The following is a 21217-nucleotide window of genomic DNA, read 5'->3' as shown; positions in this document are numbered from 1 at the left end:
CTTACCTGGGCAACAAATGCAGGCCCAATATCCAAGCAAATTACCCTGGGGATCCCAAACCGGGGTAGGATCTCTTCAAGGATCTTCTTGGTCACCACCTGAGCAGTTGCAGACTTGGTGGGGAAGGCTTCTACCCATCCTGAGAAAGTGTCTATGAAAACTAGTAACTCTTTATTACCATATTTTCCATGTTTAACTCAGTGAAGTCTACTTCCCAGTAAACTCCAGGTCTATCCCCCCGTTGTCATTTTTCTTGTTCATTAAAGGGGCGTGCAGCATTAATTAGGGAACACACTTGCAGGATTTAGATACTTGTTCGTCTCTTAGCCTGAGCACATAATAGTTTGAGGACTGGATTAAATCACACAATTTCTTTGCTTCCAGATGTGTCAGGGGATGGATGCGTTTTACATATGCCTTTCCTTCTCTATAGGGCAAAATAATTTTTCCTTCTTTTGTTCTTGCTATCCCATGGTAGCTAAATCCTTTGGACTTCCCTTGTTCTTCAAGATCTTCAATCATCTCATAATCTTTGAAGGTGTATTCAAAACTGATCTCTGGGGTCCCTTTTGGTTCTTCTATATTCTCTAGAGGCAGTGCAGGGATGCCTTGTACCACCTGTTTGGCCACCCAACCTGCCATCTGATTTCCCTGGGCTACAGCACCTTGCCCCTTTTGATGGCCAAGGCAGAGGATGATGGCCACTTTCGTGGGCATGTGTATAGCCTCTAGGAGGGCCAAGATTTCTTCTTTATTTTTGATTTCCTTGCCTGCCCAAGTAAGTAGCCCCCTTTGTCTATAGATGGCCCCATGAATGTGGGCTGAGGCAAAAGCATATTGGCTGTCAGTGTAAATATTGATTGCCTTACCTTCTGCCAGCCACAGAGCTTTAGTTAGCATCAGGAGCTCAGCCTTCTGAGCCGAAGTTCCTTCTGGAAGTCTACTTGCCCAAATTACCTGTTTTCTGTAAACCACTGCCTCTCCTGCTCTTTATTTTCCCTCCACCACAAAGCTGCTACCATCTGTGTACCAGTCAGACACACCTGGCCAAGTTCGATCAGTCAGATCCTTTCTCATTCCAGTTTCTTCAGCCAGGATATCAGCACATTGGTGTACCCAGGTGGAGTCATCCATCTCGGGGAGGAGGGTGGTAGGATTGAGGATGGCAGGTGGGGTAAAAGTCACTCGGTCATTTAGCAACAGGCTCTGGTAGTGGATCATCCGGGCATTTGTCATCCAATGGTCAGGGGGCTGTTGTACAATACTCTCTAACACATGGGGAGCGATTACAGTCACATGCTGACCTAGAGTAAGCTTGTCAGTATCTTTAACAAGTAGTTCTACTGCAGCGATGGCTTTTAGGCAGGAGGGCCATCCACTGGCAACTGGGTCCAATTTTTTTGACAGGTAGGCCACTGGCCGCTTCCAGGGCCCCAGAGTCTGAGTCAGGACTCTGCAGGCTACTCCAGCTGGCTCGTCAATGTATACGGTGAAATGCTTAGTCAAATCTGGCAGGGCCAAAGCCTGGGCTGCAATCAGAGAAGCCTTTATGCTGTTAAAGTCTTTTTGGTGTTCCTCTGTCCAGGTGAACGGGACTTTTTCTTTAGTGAGTGGTTACAGAGGGGCCACCAACATCGTGGACCCTAGTATTCAGAGTCTACAAAAGCGTGCCTTTCCCAGAAACTCAAGTACTTGTCACAGAGTGGTGGGGGTTGGGATCTGCATCACAGTCTTCTTTCGAGCTTCAATGAACAACTGCTTTCCTTCTCGTGGGGGTGTATCCTAGGTAGGTCAAGTCCATAGGGCATAGCTAAGCTTTCTTAGCGGTATACCAATTCACTTTTTTCATTTAGAAGGTTTTTAGTCTCTTCAAGGCACAGTTCCTGGGTTGAAGCTGCAAGGATTAAATCATCTACATACTCCAGGAGAGACATTTGGGGGTTCTGTTCCCTAAAGGGCACAAGGTTGTGGTGGACCACTTCATCAAAAAAAGTGGGTGAATTTTTGAACCCCTGTGGCAGCCTAGTCAAGGTTAGCTGACCTGTATATCCTCCTTCAGGTTCTCACCACTCAAAAGCACACAGAAGTTGACTGCTCAGGTTTAATCTGAGACAGAAAAAGACATCTTTTAAATCCAGGACGGTGTTCCAGGACCCTTCAGGTGGTAAGGAACTTAGCAAGTTGTGAGGGTTGGGCACAGTTGGGTGAATGTCCTTTACCCGTTTATTGACTTCTCTTAAGTCCTGGACAGGCAGATAGTCATTTGTCCCAGGTTTACACACTGGCAGGAAAGGGGTATTCCAATGGGACTGGCATGGGGCCAATATACCCTGTTATAGCAGTCTCTGGATATGTGGTCGAATGCTGTTTTTAGCCCCTTGACTATTGGGGTATTGCCTGACTGAAACAGGTTTGGCAGCCACTTTTAGCTCGACTATGTTGGGTGGCACTTGCCTAGCTAATTCCATCCCAGCCTGCTCTGCCCAAACCTCTGGAAAAGCTGTCAACCATTCTTTAAAGGGTAAAGTCTCAGACTTCTGTTTGTGGAGGTGATATTCTTCTTCTAAATTTAAAACTAAGTATGCCACTGGATTCTTCTTTCATGATACCTCAGGTCCGTCAGAAGTAAACTGGACTTGTGCTTTCAATTTTTTCAAAAGGTCCCTGCTTAGCGGGGTGCTGGGTGTCACAAGAAAAGAATGTGTCACTTTATTTTTTCCTATGTCTAAAATACTTTTGGTTGTCCAGGGATAAAGCTTGCTACCAGTGGCTCCCATAACTAAAATCTTCTTTGATCCTAATTGTCCTAAAGCTTCAGTAAAGACTGAATATTCAGCTCCTGTGTCTATTAGAAAATTAACGGGGGTCCCCTCCACAGAGTGAGTTACCCTAGGCTTGGGGAGGGGGACCGAGCCCCGACTTCCCTGGTCTTCTTCAAGTGCCAATACTTTGGGGCCCCTCTGCTTCTTCTTTGGGCAGTCTCTGGCCCAATATTCTTTTTTCTTGCAGTATGTGCATTGGTCTTTCTCAAGTGGCGGTCTCTGTTCTCCTGGGGGTCTTCTTGCCCTGTTGGGCAGGTACCCTGACTGACCCTTCTGTGAATTTTCTCCACCTACCACTGCGGCCAAAATCTTAGTCAAGTTCCTATCCTGCTGGCGTTCATGCCGGTTTTCTCTTTCCTTTACCTCTTTCTCTTCTCTCTCTTGCTTTTCTACCTCAGTCTCTCTCTTGTGGTACACTTTCTCAACTTATTTTACTAAATCCTGCAGAGTATAATATTGGAGCCCTTCTAACCTCTGTAACTTTCTTTTAATATCAGAGACAGACTGACCAATGAAAGCTATGGCTACAGCTGCCTGCTGTCCATCCAAAGAGGGATCAAACGGGGCATATCTCCTATAAGCCTCCATTAATCGTGCTAAGAAAACTGAGGGCAGCTCCATTGAACCCTGAAGGACTTCTCTTACCTTGGCCAAATTGGTGGGTCGCTGTGTGGCCCCCTCTCTCCCTGCTACTAGAGTCCAGCAGTAGACTGTGAGATGCTCCCTATCTTTCACAGTATTGAACACCCAGGAAGAACGGGCCAAGGGGAAAGCTGCATGTATAAGGTTGGGGAGATTAGTGGGGGTCCCATCTGGTCCTGGGATGATTTTTTCTGGCTTCTAGCAGGATCCTCTCTCTCTCTTCAGTTGTAAAGGGGACCTGAAAAAGTTGCTGGCAGTCATCCCAAGTGGACTGGTAGGAGAACATTAGGAACTCAAGGAGTCCTGTTAAGGCTGAGGGATTCTATGAGAAAGAGGAGTGATTAGTTATACATATCTGTTATACATATCTGCCAACACATCTACCAATGAAAATGGCCAGTACTGCAATGGGACTAACTGCCCCGGGGCAGAGGCAGGTCCTCCTACATAAGCTCTTAAAGGCAAAGCAACAGTGGAATCTGGTTTAGATTCACTTCCCTCTGAATTATGGCCTTCTCAGCTAGGAGTCCCTCCCAACGGTCCTGTCACAGAGGCTACCCTGGGGTTTGCTGGGGTGGGCAGCTGTGAGGGATCAGGATTAGAAGTTCTTTGGGGGTAAGGGGGTGGGAAGGAGTCAAGGAAAAAGGCATCATCAATTTCAGGATAGATCCTCAGGGGGGCCGATGGAACGTGCTCTGGCAGACCCGCAGGCATCATTTTCGGTTTCATGGCTACTGCCACCATCGCTGCCTCAGCTCCGGAAGTCCAGGAACCCAGTCAGGGTGGCAGATTTTGTACCAGGTCCTGCCACACAATTATATATGGTACCGGATCAGGATGCCCTCCTGCGGTCTGAAAAATAACTTGACACCTAGAATAACAGGCAGGCTAAAATTTCCCTGCGAAGGCCAGCCCACACCGAAAGCTGGCCATTTAGAGGAGCAAAAAGTTTGCCAAGGTCCCTTCTTGACATCAAAGGAAAGATTGTTGGCCCTAGTCATAACGTCTGTCCAATGGTTCTGAGTAAGTGTTAGTGGGGTCGTCACAGTCTTTCCCATGTAAAGCTCTGTCACACACATGATAAAAACGATTACAAAGGCTACAAGACTCAAAAACAAAACCAGTCGCCTACTCTGTGTCAACCAGAGTTTCTGAAAAGAATCAGACGGCCTAGTAACAGGTCTCAGAAAGAGATCGTCAAGGAGAAAATTTATCTCCTGACTTTTCCCGAGGGGGTTTACTAGGCATCTCTGGCCCTCCCCCTGACTTCCCTGAAAGTCTCCCAGGGCGAACAAATGGTGGACACCTAGACACATCGGTCCTTATCTACTTTGCTCTCCCTTCGAAGCGCTGTCTCATAAGAGCATTTGCAAAACTGAAACTGTGATCTCACAAGATTTTCAGACAGAATATAGAGACAAAACCAAGACAAGATAGAGGGCCTTACCTCCAAGTGGGTCTAGGACCCCTGGGTGGTCACGCACCTCCTGGCCAATGCACCACATGAAAGACCCCTTCAATGAGTCCCTCTTCAGGGAGGTGCGCACACAGTAGGACACTGAGGCAGAGTTCGCTGTAACTATACAAGCTTTAATCTCACACAAACACACAAACAAACAAAAAAAAAAAGCACCCAAGCCAGCATGCTGGGGTCGAAACTCATGCACCGCGCAGGGGGCAGGGAAGTTCAACCCCGGCCCAAACTTTTTACAGGCTTATAAAGGCAAAAACCACAAACCAAAAACAGAGGAGCCAAAAGAATTTGGGACATTACACATGATTGGCTCATTTAAATGTTGGCGGGATGATTACAAATTAACAGGGCAATATGTGCATGCTAAGGTGTAGGGAGGCACAAGGGCTTGGGACTTCTCGAGGTCAGCAGGACACCTGGTCAATGTATGATTTATGGTGTCTATAGGGAGGTGCCATCCTGCCAGATGGCCATTTGGTCCGCCCTGATAGCAGTGGCTACTTCCTGTATTCTCTTTTTTATCTTTTATGACTGGACATTCTTAGCTACAGGGTGGGTTTGGCTGTGCCTGGACCCGCCTGGGTCTATTCTTCAGCCCTGAATTTCTTGAACTTACATACCACAATGGTATAAGACCCAAAATTATAAAATTTTGCTCTTCACTACAACATCCAAAATTTTACCTCTTAATCAGATCTCTAACTTTTTAGCTCCAAGTTACTATAGGTTTTGCAATTTTCACAATGTGTCTGACAATCTCCATCACTACAGCCTGCTGCTGTTCTTCAACAATTGTCAGACAAGCAACCAAGCTCCTGCTCTTTCTATCAAAGAAAGTCCCACCGATTCCTCTTGTTCAAAAGTGCGGCTGCACAGGCACTCTCAGGCCAAGGAGGCCTCAGTAAACTTTATCTGAACATTCAGGTGCTCTCAGGCACTCCTTTGTTGAGCCATGCCCAGGCGTTGAAAAACAACAGCCCAGTGGATAAAAGTCATTTCATTTGTACCTGGCTGTCCACTTTGAACAAATGAGCAATAATTCTGTTTTTGTGAAATATAACAGGTAATGACTATTTTAGTTTCAGTCAGTGGAAACTAACAGCTGTTCCCATTAACTCTTTCACACAAATTAACATTTTTGCTTCACGGTCCCTTTAACATTTTCGATTTCCACAGTATTCACACTAGGATGAATACTGAGACATTAAGACCAGGGACATCTTTAGAGCAAAGGTAAACAACTCTGTCTCAACATATGTTTTTTCACAATGGAAACAGACCAGAGACCATGGGGATGCACAACTCTGAATAGTTTATAAAAGGCCCTGTAGATATCTGTTCCTGTATATTGAGGGGTGTGTTTAAGTGGAAAAAACTTACATCTGTCATTTGGGAATAACACATATAAACCTCAAATGTTTTTTTTTTTTTTAAATGAGAAATGTTGACAATTACGTTTCTTATACATAGGGAATATCTGGATTAAGAACTAATCCTTACCCAGACTTCACACTTCCTCTGACCCTGACTCTGTACCTTCCAGGCTAAGAATAGTCTTGATAGCCTGATTTCCCCAGTAACAGGCTATCCAGCAGAAAAGAACAACAAACTTCTCAAGATGCAACCAGTATACTAAGACATGGTTCATGTCTAATTGTTTGCACAGACAGGCAGAATACAGTACCACTACAAAGATTTGGGAATAAGAAGCCAGTGTCTATGAAAATCAAAGAAACCTTCTGCAGCATCATGATCAGGAGTAGTGGAAACTGCAAGCTTTGTGGCTGCAGTGGTGAATACTTCTTCACCTGACAGCTCATCCCAGATTTATCACACTAACCTCACAGGCCACTTTGAAGAATACAAGCACTTTGGATGTGGACAGCTTAAGACAGAATGCTACCCAACAGGATGCCTTACATAGGCTCTATGTGGTAAGGTTGCTACAGAAAGTTAGATGTGTCTGAAGGCATTACTTGGGATCCGTGATGAGGACATCTTCAAAAGAAGTATTGTTAGACAGAAAATTAAAAAAAATGTTGATGTCTGCTTAGAAAGGGGTTTAATATCAGGATTTGGTGATAAAATCCAGTAGATTTGAATTCAGGACTGAACTGCACAAGAAGGCCCAGAATTGCTAGGACTATACAGAAAAATCCATTTCCAGATAAGTTAAACAGAAAAAAAGAAGAGGAATGAAATGAAAAAAGAAGAATGTCAGTGTCCTGATGGTAAATCCTGTCTTTGTGAGCAATAATCAACAAACTTTGAAAGGAATAATGCAACAACGTGAAAAAAAATGGACACACCATTTGAAATATCTTACATAAATCAGTAAAAAAAAAACATTAAAAATATCTCACTAAAAATGGCAATATTTGCAGGGTGTTGGTGGTGCACAGCTTTAATCCCAACACTTGGGCGGCAGACGTAGGCAGATTTCTGAGTACAAGGCCAGCATGTTTTACAGAGTGAGTTCCAGACAGCCAGGGGCATATAGAGAATTCCTGTCTCGAAAAAATCCAAAAATCAGACCATACACACAAATAAGAAAATAAACAAACAAACAAAAACAAAAAACAAAACACACACACAACACAGAAAAAACAGAAATACACCAATATAAGGCAATATTCCCTTTCCGTTTTGTTCTGTGGTTTTCTTTTTTAAATGTGTTATTGCATCTCAGAGATGCCTCCTCTTTTATAAACACTGGCATCACAAACACATCATAGATAAAAACTTGCAACATCGCCACAGGTGGTTTACAACTCCTTCTACTTCAGTGACAAAAGGGACTCCACACACATACTCCTTCCATAGAGTAAATGTATCCAATATCATACAGATTATTCAAAACAATGGAAATATCTTCAAATTATCTCAACACTTATGCCCAGTGATCAGGTGTCTCAGCTTGACGCTCCCAATGATCAATTGTTTATAAGTACTAGCTTGTAAAACTGTAAATGAGTTGTCTATCTGGAACCCTTTATAAGATCCTGACCTCAGAAAGGATCCTGTTCAAAGCCATTAGCCACTTTTTTTTAATGTGCACATTTAATGGGATAAAGTAATGAGACTTTTCCTAATTGTAGAAACGACCTCGTCTCTTTATATTCCCCCACATTTTTTATTACATATATTCTTCTTTTACCTTTCAAATGCTATCCCAAAAGTCCCCTATACCTCCTGCCCCCTGCTCACCTACCCACTCACTCCCACTTCTTGGCCTTGGCATTCCCCTGAACTGTGGAATATAAACTTTGCTAGACCAAGGGCCTCTCTTCCCAATGATAGCCGACTAGGCAATCTTCTGCTACATATGCAGCTAGAGGAACAAGTTCTGTGGGTACTGGTTAGTGCATATTGTTGTTCAACCTATAGGGTTGCAGACCCCTTCAGTTTTTGGGTACTTTCTTTAGCTCCTATATTGGGGGCCCTGTATTCCATCCTATAGATGACTGTGAGCATCCACTTCAGTATTTGCAAGGCACACTATTTCATACACCAGCAAGATTTTACTTAAGGGACCCTGATATAGTTGTCTCCTGTGGTGTTTTGCCCTCAGTCACTTCTATGCTTCAGAAGAAACAAAGTTCTAGTTGTGTGCCATGCAGATCATGTACAGGGCTGTCAATATCCCCTCTCCTCCAGCAAAGCCTCACAAACAGTCACAACGATTGTCTTCCAGGACAACTTTGAGTGCCTAAGATAAGGATCAAAGCACCTCTGCTTGCTCCAATGTCTAAATGCCACTGAAGATTAAGAAATTCCCTAGCAAGACCCTAAGATTCACAGTCCAGGACCATTTCAGCAACCCATTACTTTTCTAGGGTCCAAACTTGTTGCAATTCTACAGACCTATACATTAGAGCCCTTCTCAAGAGCAGGCAGCAACTGCTCCAACTGCTTTCTCCAAAAGCAGCTAAACAGAAACAACCTGCAGAGGCAGGTAATCTGCTCCTGGTTCCACCAAGGTGACTTTGCCTTTTGTGTGGGGTGGTGGTGGGAGTTTACCTGCTGTGAGACCCTTTTCCTGTAGTTGTGCTCATCCACCAAAGCACTTGGAAAGACAAGGAAAGAGTTCCTCATTCAAAATCCCTCCTCCTGCCTGTGTTGTTTGTGTTTCTAAGGAGTGGTAAATTGGCTCTATTTGGGGGGGTTCTTTTTGTCTTTGTGAGTCCACACACAGTGATTGCTCTCTCCTATTGTACCTTTCTCAGAAAAATTAGAATCATAGTCTACACATCATTTCTTTTATTTTATAAACTTTGATGGTGGGTATGGTTGTTTGTGTACATGTCATTTTGCTTGGACACTTCATGTGTAAAATACCTGCAGAGGCAAAAAGACACTACAGCAGCATATGCTGCTGGAAATGGAGGAAGTGAGAAAGAGAAAGGAAGAGGGGGACTATTAATAAATTTTAAAGCTTTCTAGTTAAATCCGCTCTTCAAGATAAACAATTGAAAGTGTAATTAGTCGCTGGCCTTGTTATATTAGTACTGACTATAACAGTAAAGCATTTGAAATGTTTTGTAAACATTTTTATTAATTTTCAAATACAGGGTAATGTGGAACTTTAAAAAAAACACTTCTTCTTTAAAAAAAAAAACAAAGGACAAGATAAATTATATCCCCATGCACATTATTTAAATCACACTTTAAGAACTTTGAAATTTGGATGTCAAAGAACTTAAAAATGCCTGATAGTATCTTAAATAGGAGACATAATCATGTCTAGGTCAAATGAAAATAATCTACTTATTGGTATATGGCTTGATCCTAAGTAGCTACTTTATTGGGAAATGGACAAGAATAGGTTCTCTTCACAGAATGCTGCATATATGAAGGCTAATTTTTGTGACAAACTAAAAGGTGTGTTTGCTTAGTGCCCTGACTGTAGTGACAAGAAAGCTGTATTGGGTATATGTTTTTGACCCACCTTTGTTTATCATTTTCCCAGTTTGGACAAGCTAAGATGCCTTACTTCAAGGTTTTTAAGACTTATGGGACATGGCACAGTAGAGACTGTGTAATCTGATTTAGAAAGCCTAGTCTCAGGATAGAATTATAGTGATTCATCTTCTAACCTCACTGTGAGCAGTTATTCTAATTCAATATTGGACTGGTCTATTTATAATTCCAGTATTAGAAGAATTAGGGAAGATAGCTAAAATCTTAATTAGCTAGCAAATTTAATTTGAATCACAGCCTCCACCCCAGAGAGGCTGCAGCCTTTCTGCTATTCTCAAAGCCACCTCTCCCACACCTGGATCTCTAAGACTAAGCTTGATCATTGCTAATTTGCAACTGAATGGGGTACCTGAACTTCACTAAAGAAACTTTCACACTGTTGCTTATCACAGTCCCACCTTTGTTTCTCAAGCAGGTCATCCAAGTCCTTCAGCCTGACTGTATCAGATATACAGCCTTGCCTCCAACAGCGCAGGTGGCAGTTATTGATCTTCATTCTAGTACATATTATGACTTTGGTATGAATTGGGAATAAGGTGTGCTAATGAGGGCTGGACATTCAATGACAGACATCCAGATCTCAGAACCATACCAATCTAAGACAGAGGTACATGCCAAAGGCCATGACTGTTGATAACACAACACAGAGCCATGTTTTGTGTGAAATATAACACAAACTTGTTGCACGTAGCATCCATAATGGAATTTGATGCTTCAGGAAGATCTAAGATTTCCTAAGGTGTGGCCTCCAGCCACCATAACTCCCAGGCAAGACTATACAGCATAAATACATTTTAAGCCTCAGTACAGCACTTTTTAAAATATTATTAATGGGGGGGGGAGATAACCTCCTCCAACCTATGCAGGTTCAGACCTTATGCCATTGAGGCAGGGCCACCTGCAGTGCAGCTCCTCAGCTAATTTCCTTTGATGTGAGACTACCTGCCATCTGCCATGAGGCCAAATTGGTTCTCCAAGATTTTCTGTAGTTAACTGCAATCTGTGAATTTGGTGACTTAGTGCTAAAAGGCTGTGCTGACAAATTGGTATCAGGAAAGCAAGAAACTTGGCATGGCAGAGAATGGGCTTCCCCCTTTATAAGTGCAAACTTTTATTAAATGTTTGAGCCTAGATCAGAAAAATGTCTTGGCTCCATTTTTCTCTCACCTATATAGTTCCCCTCTCTTTTCAGCCTCTGTTTGCCTCCCAGGTGAAACACAGTTCATGTTAGGTAAGGCCTGGTTTCCAACAGTTTTGGTCCTGATCTTTATCACATTGAACACAAGACAGAATTTTACACTAACACTAAAGTTATTTGCCTGTGCTTAAAATTCTGATTACAAAACACTTCCTTTAGAACAGTGGAGTGGTTGATGAACACCAGACTCTTACTTAGCAATAGTTGGCCTAGGAATTTGGAATAAATTTCTTATTATGTGGAAGAATCAAATTGAATTTAATAGTTTTACAACAAGCTAGGAAGGAAGCAGACATAAAGGAAAAAAAATTCTAGAGTAGATCAGTACTAAAACTGAATTAATCTGAGGGTTATCTGTGTGGTAGTGGGGAGGCTAGAGAAAGAGGGTGATATAGAGGGAGAGGGACAGGGACAGGGACAGGGACAGGGGCAGGAAGGAGGAGGCAGAGGCAGAGGTAGAGCAGAGGCGGAAATGGAGGTGGAGGTGGAGGCAGTGGCAGACTGAGGACCTAGAATTCCAAGCCACAGAAAGGAGCGTAATTGAGGCATTGTCTCCATAACAACTGAAAGCAACATAACCTAAGAGCATCTGTAGATTTCCTGGACAACCATTCAAAAAGCTAATCTTTCAAATTCCAACCAAAATTTTCATAGAATGAGAGGATTGGGATTTCGAAATCAGGTGAACATATTTCTTATTATTCATTAATATTTTTTACTTAAACTAGCAAAATGTATGTATTCATTTTTTTTAATTTCCAATGTATTTCATTATTATTATTATTATTATTATTATTATTATCATTTTTTTGTTATTTTTATTACTAAAAATCAGTTTTTCAGTACAGTTCTTGTTTTCCTCTTGGTTCAATTTGGTTAGAATAGCCTCTAATTTTCTCTCATTGATTAAATAGGTTGTAACTTCTTTTGCTTTTATGTTGTGAATATAAGTTATCGTTGTTAAAAGCCTGTTAAATATACATGACATTTTCTAAAGCTAAAATTCATATACGTTATAACTGTATTTAAAATCTATTTGTAATATTAACCATGGTAGAAGCAAAAAATAATCTCAAACAAAGTCCTGTATGAAAGGAAGAAGTGACCAGTTCCTCATTAGGCAGTGACCATGCCATCTCCACAGGAGAATATGCAGTGTAACTGTGGCTTCATAGAATGAATTGGGTAGTGTTCCTTCAGTTTCTAATTTGTGGAACACTTTCATGAGAATTGGTATTAGGTCTTCTTTGATGGTCTGATAGAATTCTGCACTACAGCCATCTAGGCCAAGGGTTCTTTTGGTGGAAAATTTTCATGATTGTTTCTATTTCTTAAGGTGTTAAGGGGCTGTTTAGATGGTTTATCTTATGGATTTGGTATATGTCTAGATAATTGCATATTTCACTCATCTTTCGCAGTGTTTTTTTTTTTAATTATTCATTACTTAACTATGTAGTTTATTCATTTCAAGTTTTTTTTTTCCAGGCTGCATTCCATGGAATATCTTTGGCTGAACTGGAATTAGCTCTATAGACGAGACTGACAAGGAATTTAGAGATTTTCCCGCCTCAGCATAATAAGTCCTGGGATTAAATGTGTGTTTGTCCCCCCATTCCCTGGCACCTAGGAATTAATTTTGAAGACTACTTACATACCTTCATATAGTTCAAAATATAGTTCAATATTACAAAATGGAAGCCTATCACAGTGACTCCTGCTTTTAACCAGAGGACTATGGGTCTTATGAAATCATATCTCTTTTGACTTCTAAGACAGCCATACATACATAGCCAATTTGAGGCCAGCCAGTGCTAATCAATACAATTTGGCCAAAATGGAAAGAAAAAAGAAAACAAAGTGAAAGTGCCTTTCTTATTTTAAGAATGGGCTACATTATAATAACACATACTCACTCACACTCAGACTCACAGAAATAGACACACACAGAAAAACACACATACACAATCAGACAGAAACAGAGAGTGAGACAGAGACAGAGAGAGAGAGAGAGAGAAAGAGAGAGAGAGAGAGAGAGAGAGAGAGAGAGAGAGAGAGAGAGAGAGAGAGAGAGAGAGAGAGAGAGAGAGAGAGAGAGATCCACAGTGCTGGTGTTGGGAATCATAGCCACCTCCTATGTGGTAGCTTCAACTTTGTGTAACAGATAAGTCATCTTTTTAGATGCTGGCTCTACTTTTGAATTGGCCAAGAAAAAACTGATGCTATGCAGTCTGGAGCTGACCTTTTGGATTTCATAGGATCCCTGAAAATGGTTTCTGAGCTAGAGAACATAAAGTTTAATCATTCCTGGTGCATCTCACATATCTTCTGCCCAGTCTCCAAATGAGACACACGGAATTTACTGTTGGGGAATTGATAAAGGGTGTTTATTTCTGACAAGAAGCCCCTGAAGGATTACACCAATACAGTTGAAACAACCTTAGCACTTGTCAGAATGTGGTACCTGCCTTCTTTATGCTTCTCAGTGCAGCTTCATTTAGTGTGTTCATTTAGTCCTGGTCAGAACACACCACAGAGCAGAAACAAACATTCTTTTCAATTTTTACCACCTTCTATTTTTTCTTCTTTTTGTTGTGTATCTTGACAGACCCTTGCAAGCATTAATTTATTCTTAAATGAATTTGGAGCTTTTGAGTAATGTTCTCTTCCTACACCTTCCTTCTCTCTCCAGAAATGTGGAGATCTTTACATGACTCAGAGTATAAAATCATTGGCTACTCTTGCAGAGGGTCTGGAATTCAATTCCCAGTGATCATCCTGTGTGTCACAGCCACATGTAAGTTTTGTTCCAGGGGATCTGATACAAGCTAACTTAGGACCTCCATGTAGTCCAGGAATGTTCACATCCAAAAAATACACTCCTTCAGGTAAAAATGTTCATCCAATAAAAATAATGAAAAGTATGCTGTTTACCAATCGCCATGTAGAACTTGATTTCCAAATGAACACACATATTATGAAGAGCAGACTTTAAAGTATGCATGTAGGTCAACCATTGTGATATGTTTGGTACTTATTTTTTCTTTCTTTTCTGTTTTGCATCCCCTAGGACCTCGCATCCCTATGACTTGGAGGAAAGTAATCCAGAGTTCTTCCATAGTCTCTGCTTCAGTTTCTGCCTCTACTTACAAGCTCTGAATCAAGTTCTGTCCTGACTTTCCTAGGTCATGCAATTTACAAGCTGAGACTTGTAAACAGAAAGAAACCATTACCTCCTTTTGTAGTTTTGGGCCCCGATCTTTATCACATTGAAATCAAGACAGGCTTGCATACTTACACTTATGCTATCTGACTGTGTTTAAACTACTGGCTACAAACAGTTTGTTCAGAACAGTGGAGTGACGGTTGAATGCCAGACAGTTACCTAGCAATTGTTGCCCTATGAATTTGGGTTACATCTCTCATTATACTGAAGATTCAAATTCAATCAAATGGTTTTAGTACAAGGTAGAGAGGCAACTTAATGTTCATAGAAAACCAATTCCACAGTAGATCAATTCTAAAACTAAACTAACCTGAATGTTATCTCAGCACTAATAAGTAGCAGTGGGACAATCAAAGGTATAGGAAGGTGCAGAGGCAGAGGTTCAGATACAGGCTGAGGAAGAGAATGTAGAGGCAGAAATAGAAGGAGAGGCAGAGTCACAGGGACAGTCATAGGAAGATTCAGAATTAGAGAATGAGTCAGAATTTGTGGTGTGCATGTACCTGGTGTGTGTCTTTGTAATTCTTGGACATTTTAGGAAGTTACATTAATTCAAGTCCTGAGAGGTGGGGTGATTGGTTATGACAAAGCTATCAGATTGCAACAAGTATACCAAGACATGGTTTCTGTCTAATTGGCCACGCAGACACAAGGAATACTTATAAAAGGAGAGATTCCAAGATAATGGCTTTCTTCCTACTGATAAGCCTGCCTCCCGGAGTCTCAGCATAAACGTTAATTATGATTCATTAGAAAAGAGCACACACAAGACTGCAGAATCTCAGCCAACGCTATTGAGAACACTTTTTTTTTTAATCACAAAGCACTCACACAACATTTTAAAAATCCTTTACTGGATTCATCTTCTAAGTATACACTATATGTTATATTTAGTGTATCATAAAATACTAAAGAGGAGTATCTACTTATGCACACTGAAAGTGTACTTCAAACAGAAAGCATTAATACTGTTACTCCATATATGAAACATGTTTATGAAGTAACACTAAGGGAGATTTACACACAATATTTGCATTTCATATGAGGTCCCCAGATGAAACTTAATTGCATCAAAACACATGGCACAGCATGGAACAGGTATGACTAATATTAAAATAGTAAACAGCTGAATGCAGGAAGTATGGAATACAGAGTTACGAAGATTGGTGGAATACTATATTTACATACAACAAACATTAGTGAAAAACTCCTGCTGCATTAACTTTGCACAAGATCGAGCGTCAAAGCTAGTACTTTTTGTCTGGTGTTTGGTGGTTGGTTACGCAAGTTGGTTGTGGTTTTTTCGTAGCCATAGTTAAAGAAGAAGCACTAGGAAAAAAAATTAGAATCAGAGATTTTCTAATTCCTCTCTCTACCCTTATTTCTGTCCTTTCTAGTGTTTTGGGGTATAAAAAGAAGAACCTAGAAAATATCAAACACAAGCTATAAAAGTGAATCTTCCTTGCCCTCCACCAGAAATCATCAACCGTGAAGAAATACACTTCATCTTCTTTATCATAAATTTTAAAGGACTCTCTTCAATAGCTTCTTGACAGGACTCTTTCTTTTTACTTGTGTGTATGTGTGTGTGTGTATGTGTGTGCCTTGCTGTGTATAATTCCTTCCTGTGTTGCTATCCATTCATGTTTGTGGATTTACTCACAACAAAGCAGATACAGTGCATTGGATTATCTTTTGCCTTTTTTGCTTGTTTGTTTGTTTGTTTTTGTTTGGTTTTGTTTTGTTTTTTCTTTTCTTGTGGTAGGGAGTGCATCTATGCTTTTTGTTGGGAGCTATTACTGCAACGCGATTGTCTTGATCTCTGAATTGGGTCTCACCCCCCCTCCGTTAAGAAAAGAGGGTCAAAAGCAGGCCACAGACATGCTGCTCCAAGAACAACTACAGATTGTTCCAACCCTAAGTCAGTGCTGGATGTCCTGACCTCAAGATGTACCCTGATAACACCAGTTTCCTGCTTCCACCAGTAGTCGCCAAAAGAAAAATTTCCGCTGCCCCTTCCTTCCTGCTGAGAAGTACTTCCTCTCCCCCCCTACCTCACTGCCCCATCCCTCTTGCTGAGGTGCATTGCTTCTGCCCCATTCCTCCTGCTGAAAGGCACTTCCCTTTTTGCTTGTGCATTTAAACCTTGGTCATGGTTAATACATTGGGGTCCTGATATAATTCAGAACGTTTCCATATCTTTTTTTCGCACAATACCCTAATCCCTCTCTACCCCCCATGTATTTCTTAGGAGAAAGTCCTCTCGAGACCCTCGAATAACTGGACCTGCTGGACGGGTCAGCTTTTGAAGTTCCAAATCAAATTGAGTGACAAATCTACCTTAGACAGGGTTTTGAATACTTTAACAGAAAGTATTTCTCTCTTTATTACTAAGAAATTATAATCTTGTTTTTCTTGTACTCATGAACTGTTACAGAACATTTAGTTCCATTTCTACCAATTTTATGCAGACACTAAGCAATGCCAACCCATTGCTGATATTTTTTATTGATAATGCAATTTGATCAATACATGAGTTCTTGTTTCTGCCTTGTGTCAGATTGTGTTTTCTTGAAGACTTGTATCTTATGGGCTATAACAAAAACTTGGAATGCTTGTAATGTACAGTTGAGGAAGGTGGTCTGGAGACTCGGGGGTATTTCTGTGTATAGAATGAATGCCAAGTGCCTGGTGTTCTATCAGGGAAATGTTGCACCTTAGGCTACAGGCTCATCGTTTGTCCTCATACATTTGGGGACAATATTTTTTAGTACCACAGAGCAAACATTACAGGTACTTACTTTTTAAACTGTCAGTAATCTCTATATCTGAAATTTGGGTTTTGGAACACGCTGTTCTCTCAAAGCTAGTCAGAAAATGCTTAGCCATATGAGCCCAATCCTTGCTTTTTATCCTGAGAGTGGAGGAAAACTGGTTTTTCCTGTAAGGGTTTTGCAATTCGAGATTCTGGTGTCAGCAGAGCTTACATGACCCCTATTGAGGTTGATCATTTGTAATAGCAAGGGAAAGGTGGGAGGATCAGTACCCTGATGGCTCAAAATAAGTCTAGAATACACTGCATTCTTCCCCTTGTGGGTGCCATCCCTGTCACATTTTGAAGAGAAACATTGCTCCTCCAGGAAGCTGGAGGAAATTGGCCTGTATTCCTTTGGATGCTGTTAGACCCAGCCTCCAGGTTTGGACTGACTATCATTAAGGCCCCTGACCCTGCTGCTCTCACAGTTCTCCACAAAACAAGAGACTCTCTTTAGCTTTTGTGCTGAGTGATGTCAGCGCTGCTTCTCATATACTGATTAACTAGGCTATTTGGGTCTTAGAAGAATGTCTTTTTCTCAACTATCTATTTACCAGGTAAACTGTCAGTGAGAATGGTGAGACATATATTCTTGGCAAGGTTACCATAATTAAGGGCAGGGAATATGAAGATAAGGCAGACTTTTTAATATATTCCCAAAGTCTAGCTTTAATTGACACTCTAATGACTGGCACAAGAAACATGAGATTGTAGGTTGACTTCAAAGTGTAACATATGAGGTCCATATAGAAAATCAGGAGATGACTCTTGAGAACAGCACTGGGCTTTAAAAAATTTGTTCCACCATTTCTTTCCACTATGTCACCATCTTAATAAGTATGTTGTGAAGGCAGGAGATGGTGTAAGAGTGTTCTCATCAGCATCTAGCTCCCCATGGATGCTTGTACACTCTATCACTTCAAGATATCTGTGGCACAGTGGTACCTGATTAACAAAGAAGCCTTTGTAGTGCCACAGAGCAGCAAATAGTGGCCTAGGAGCAGGAAGTAGGAAGGTTGACCATGGCCCTCCTTTCAGGATTTACACTATAAAGCCGAGACTCACTGTAAAAACACACGTGTTTCAGACATTTATCTCATGGAATGTACAGAGAATATCTCTGTCGATTGGTGTGATGGATTTAGACATGACTGAAAATGCTTTTATGTTAATCTGAGTGTGCTAGTAATCTTATGCCAACTTGTGAAAAACCTAGAGTCACCTATGAAGAGGAAACATCAAATAGGATCTCCCTACATTAGATGGGTCTATAGGCATGTTTTTTGGATTAAATAAAAGTATATATTAATTTAATTTTTTCATGTAATATGGGTTGAACAAATTCTTTCCCTACTTTATATCCCTACCATTCAACTCAGAGACACTGTGAAACTTATAGAAGTCATGGGCCAAATGGATTTAACAGATACATGTGGAACATCTCTCCCTAAAACAAGAACACACATGGTATGCACTCACTGTTATGTGGATATTAGACAAAGAACACAGAATACCCATGATATTATACAGTAAATATCTGCACCGAAGCAGTACCCATACTGTATTCATATCATCACGAATCAGTATGCACAGTTCTCAGTACTGTGCATCTCCTAAAGGAGAATTGCCAACCTCAGATTTAGCAAGGCCTCAACAAGAATTATATCACTGGTAACACCACAATTCGTGGCTTTTAGGCTATATTAGGAGCTGGAGGTCATCCTCCTCATCTCTGTTATTCCCACAGCCTGAGGAAATTAGGGGAGCATGCAGTAACAGCAAGGGTGGAAAACCAGAGACCAGCAAAGGGACTAAGACCGTCTATCAGAATAAAAACCAATCTCTTCTAATATTTGAAATATCTGCCTTTCTAGCCCTTCTAATAAACCTATTTCTCTAATCAGACCTAAAGCCAAAATGCATGGTAGAATGTCTTTAGAATGAAAATAGCAGTTGCCACCTTAAGCCTTTGTTTGCAGGGATGCACTCCCACTGCAGTCTGATTGGAGGATGTTGATTGACCTGCTTGAGAAAAAGAGATCCATCCAATGAGAAAGTAGCAATGCAAAGCTTCTTTTGGGGAAGTCCAGGTACTTTATTCAGTTGCAAATTGCAAAGCTCTGAGAGTAGCAAGAAAACAGATTTTCTGGGAGGCTGAGTCCCCAACTAAATTCTATGCAAAAGAGGAATTTTAGTTCTCAGAGTGATACTTATAAGAAGATTCAGGATCTGTGTTCAGCAAACAAATTAATCTCTTGGGCAGCCTCTGTACTCCATCTTCTCATGAAAAAACACAAACCGAGCCCCTTCCCCAGATTATAATCGGATCTGGACCCTTCCATTCCTTAGTTAGTGGGTCCTTTCATTTTATCAATGCATATGAATTAGTAGTAACTGGATGCCAGTGGTGATCTACTGCAGACTGACCTTTAATATCAGTTTGCAAAAAAAAATTAGTTCAAATAAAGTAAAGGCAAGATGTGCCTTTGGTGACCTTGGGCGATATAACTGCCACTGTTTTGTCATAAAAGGCCAATTCTTTAAGGTGTGATGAGCACATTGAACTATTTCGTTTGCCATGGGCTTATAAGGAATTCAAGTTTTATATTTGATTCCAAATTCCTTACAGAATGAAATAAAATATTTACTAGAATAGGATGGCCCATTATCTGTTTTGATATGTTTAGGCAATCCTATTGCATTAAATGCTTGTGGGCAATGATCAATTACATTTTTAGAAACCTCTCCTTTATGCAGAGAAGCAGAAAAAAGCAAAAAGAAATCCTGAACAAGTATCGATACAAACATGTTCATATTTTAGTTTTCCAAATTCTGCATAATGGGTTATATCCATTTGCCAAATATGTTTAGACATAAGGCCTCTAGAATTGACTTATAAATTTGGCACTGGATATAATGAAATATATTTAGGACATTGCTTTACAATCATTTCGCTTGTTCCTTAGTGATCTTATGTCTTGTGTGTGTGTGTGTGTGTGTGTGTGTGTGTGTGTGTGTTTGTGGGTATGTTATTAAAATAAAAGTTTAAAAAAGCTTTGAAATTTTGTAAGAAGAAAAGCTGAGAAAACTGTGCTGAGAAAGCAATCCAATAAGCCGCCTTTCTCCATGTACCCTGCCTATACTCCTACATGTGTCCTGTCTTGATTTCACTCAGTGATGGAGTGCAATGTAGAAATATAAGACAAACTAAGCCTTTTTTTAAAGGGAAGGGAGGAGATGGTTGGTGGGATAGGGATTTGTTGAATGGAAAATGGGAAGGGAACTATCATTTAAAATGTAAATAAATCCCAAAATTAATGAAAGAAAATATAAGTCCTGTGCAGAAATCCAAAGTGACAACATGAAACTGCTCACCTACAATCTCCTAAGCTCAAATGTGTAGGGCTTGGGCATGCATGACTTCCATCTGTGCCTGCAGGCCACTGAAATCTGCATCAACTATGTGGAGATCTACCCTGACTTCCTGGCACAGATGCTCCCCAAAATGAAGTGGGAAGTGATTGTGCTGAGAGCAGACTCCTCAATATTGGCTGAGGTACTTAAAGATCCAACTGAAAGCTATTAACAGGATGAAACGTTTTTGAGGAAGATGTACGCACATGTGGCTTGAGAATTGGATGGTACCCTGCAATGCTCAGAATCTGGACATCTCTTCCCTATAAGCTGCAGGATCCCCAATATGGTGTTGAATGATGAGGATACAGAGATATAAACTTGCTAGCCACCACACTGTGAGGTGGGAATGGGTGCACAGGTGAAGGAACACCCTCGTGGAAGAAGGGGGACAGGGGATGTGATAGCGGGTTTATGGAGGAGTGGGAAACTGGGAAAGAATACAACATTTGAAATGTAAGTTAAAATATATGTAATTAAAAAAAAAAGACCAACCATATAATTCAAATGAGGGGCTCATCGCTGCCACCGAATATGGAGCAAATGATGGCCTAGTTGGACACAGTGAGAAGAGGGGATCCTGGTTCTGAGAGACTCTATACCCCAGTGTAAGGGAATGGCAGAACAGGGAAGCAGGAGTGCTTAGGTT

This window comes from Mus musculus, chromosome Y, assembly GCF_000001635.26.
Source record: "Mus musculus strain C57BL/6J chromosome Y, GRCm38.p6 C57BL/6J".
Taxonomy (NCBI): domain Eukaryota; kingdom Metazoa; phylum Chordata; class Mammalia; order Rodentia; family Muridae; genus Mus; species Mus musculus.
Note: the sequence above shows the minus strand (reverse complement) of the source record.